The sequence below is a fragment of the Schistocerca americana genome, chromosome 5, assembly GCF_021461395.2.
Source record: "Schistocerca americana isolate TAMUIC-IGC-003095 chromosome 5, iqSchAmer2.1, whole genome shotgun sequence".
Classification (NCBI taxonomy): Eukaryota; Metazoa; Arthropoda; class Insecta; order Orthoptera; family Acrididae; genus Schistocerca; species Schistocerca americana.
Genome location: NC_060123.1, coordinates 589,175,009 through 589,178,117, shown reverse-complemented (window position 1 = coordinate 589,178,117; position 3,109 = coordinate 589,175,009). Strand labels below are relative to the sequence as shown.

General features: G+C 45.0%; 1 non-coding gene across 1 annotated transcript; it reads left to right on the top strand.

Annotated features, from left to right (window-relative positions):
- Positions 1 to 2,373: 2,373 nt before the first annotated feature.
- Positions 2,374 to 2,448, top strand: Trnal-caa. The gene has a single exon. It is a non-coding gene; the product is annotated as a tRNA-Leu (tRNA).
- The last annotated feature ends 661 nt before the right edge of the window (positions 2,449 to 3,109 follow it).

The following is a 3,109-nucleotide window of genomic DNA, read 5'->3' as shown; positions in this document are numbered from 1 at the left end:
CCCATCTTGCGCACACCTTCCGGTAGTTCAATGTTGCCGTTAAAATTCTGTGAGCGGTGCTTCGGGAAACCTCAGGAACCAACGTGCAGAGATCACCCAGGGTGATCCGCCGATCTTCACGCATGCTTTGCTCAACCTTCAACGCTGTCTCCTCAGAAACTGACGGTCTCCCGCTCCTTTGTTCATCGTGAATTTCGGTCCGACCAGCTGCATACTCTCTACACCACTTACGAACATTTTTGACATCCAAGCACGACTCACCATACAGTTCCGTCAACTGACGATGGATTTCAATCGGCGCAGTGCCCTTCGCGTTCAAAAATCGAATAACAGCGCGAAATTCGCACTTGGCGTAAATATCCAACGGAAGCTCCATTCTCAACGGCTGTCAAGCCAAGACTGAGCGCCTCAGCGCGGCGTGCGCATGTTTACACACAGCGCGTGAAACGCTCTTCATAACAGTGTGACCAACTGCCACACAGAGTTCTGTACTTATAAAAATATAGGAGACCTTACTTTTGGGATTACCCTCGTATATCTGGTACTTGAAGGTGATTGTAATGTGTGCGTGTAATGTGATGTCATGTTTGTTACGTATGATGATATTGAGAGAAGGAGTGTGTAACTTGTGGCCGAGACATAAGCTACTCCACTCTACTAGCGCTAAGGGGACCGCCAAGTTTAACGTCCCTCCCCGCCGCGCCAGCAGAGTCACACTGCACAAACGTTTGGAGTTTAATCCAGCACACTGGCGCAATGTCTGGTGATTAGGAACTGTTTGCCATCATCTCTTGCAATAAACGCAACAAGCAACGGAAGCACCCAACGCACTGCGTTAGGACGCCGAACACACTAAAAGGTTGAAACTTCCTGGCAGATTAAAACTGTGTGCTGGACCGAGACCCGAACTCGGGACCTTTGCCTTTCGCGGGCAAGTGCTCTACCAACTGAGCTGCCCAAGCACGACTCACGTCCCGTCCTCACAGCTTTACTTCTGCCAGTACCTAGTCTCCTACCTTTCAAACTTTACAGAAGCTGTCCTGCGAACCTTGCAGAACTAGCACTCCTGAAAGAAAGGATATTGCGGAGACACGGCTTAGCCACAGCCTGGGGGATGTTTCCAGAATGAGATTTTTACTCTGCAGCGGAGTGTGCGCTGATATGAAACTTCCTGGCAGATTAAAACTGTGTGCTGGACCGAGACTCGAACTCGGGACCTTTGCCTTTCGCGGGCAAGTGCACTAAAAGGTTGCTGATTTATGTGCAGAAGGTTGCAGTATTAAACAAGGCTGCAGCTGCATTTGTTTGGTAGTTAATGCCATGCGTTTAAGAACGTAAGATCCAATCTATCTCACCTTGAGCTAAAAACAATAACCTGCATTCAATTATTGAGCAAGCAAGCGCTGTACTATGCGCCCTGGGTCAGAGGTGGATGGGCCATTGGAAATATTTGAGTTATTGAAAGCCTGAACACAATTACGGCTAAAATGGACATTTATTGACTGCTAATTGTTAATTAAAAGACTTGTGTTCATGATAAAATGTGAGGATTGCTGGTGCGTGACATGTATTAAGTTCCATACTTGATAAATCTTAATCATAGCTTCTGAGCCTGGTACTAAATTCGTGGTTTATAGAACAGGAATATAATCAACGATGGGTTAATCATATGCGCACTTAACACCCACATGCAGTTTATGAGATTCGCGCCAAAAATGCTTTTTCTCCACCCTCAAAAGCTCGGCCATCTGGAGCTCCCACTTACGTCACGTTCAATTTTGACCTCGCCCTGAGTATATCATAAAGCTGAAAGAAATCGGTCTTGATGGCTACGCGCGGTCCCCTTGTCACAATTGTTTTGAGGGTACTGGCAAAGTGCAGAGCACCTAAAAGGAAAGGAAATCTTGTACAAGACCCTAGTGAGATCAATTGTAGAGTGATGTTCCAGTGCTTGGAGTCTTTATCAAGTAGACGCGACACACACGGAACGAATTCAGAATTGTGCTGTTAGCATCGTCACAGGTTGCTATAGCCCTGACGAAAGTGTAAAAGAAGTGCTCGGGGGACTTAAATGGTAATCCTTGGAGAAAGATGACGTAGTTATCGCGAAACGCAATTTGTTAGAAGATATCAGAATGAGATTTTCACTCTGCAGCGGAGTGTGCGCTGATATGAAACTTCCTGGCAGATTAAAACTGTGTGCCCGACCGAGACTCGAACTCGGGACCTTTGCTTTTCGCGGGCAAGTGCTCTACCAACTGAGCTACCGAAGGACGACTCACGCCCGGTACTCACAGCTTCACTTCTGCCAGTACCTCGTCTCCTACCTTCCAAACTGGCAGAAGTGAAGCTGTGAGTACCGGGCGTGAGTCGTGCTTCGGTAGCTCAGTTGGTAGAGCACTTGCCCGCAAAAGGCAAAGGTCCCGAGTTCGAGTCTCGGTCGGGCACACAGTTTTAATTTGCCAGGAAGTTTCATGTTAGAAGATATCGTCAACAATTTTTCTTATTTAGTGCCAGCAACATAATATATGTGTGATAACAACATGATTATTAGAATAGATGCAACAAATAACTGCTTGTAATAAGTAATATCTATTCACGATAGACTGTTTCGGCCTTTATGGCCATTGTCACGAACGTCTAGATTGATGTGACGTCCATATTACATCATTAGTGAACTGTCTTATAACTGTCACTATTTTGTAAATATTTTGAAAACAAAATGTTAGTTACGGTGCGACAGTAGTTTGACAGTTCCTCTCTCACACCATAATTAACATTTGTATTTGCATCGTTTACCATCTTATTGAAACAGTGATAGTTAGAAGACAGTTCACTAATGACGTAATATGGACGTCGCATCAATCTAGAGGTACCTGACAATGGCGATAAAGGACGAAACAGTGTGTCGTGAATAAAGATTACTTATTACAAACAGGTGTTCGGTGCTTCTATTCTAATAATCATGTCGATATCAGATATTTCTTAGATTTAGAGAACTTGTGTTCGAAGAAAACTGTGCCACCATAATGCACTATCCGAAAAAAGTATCGGGACACCTAAGAGTGGACATTAATACGGCATGTGTCCAAATTTCACCTTCGTAACA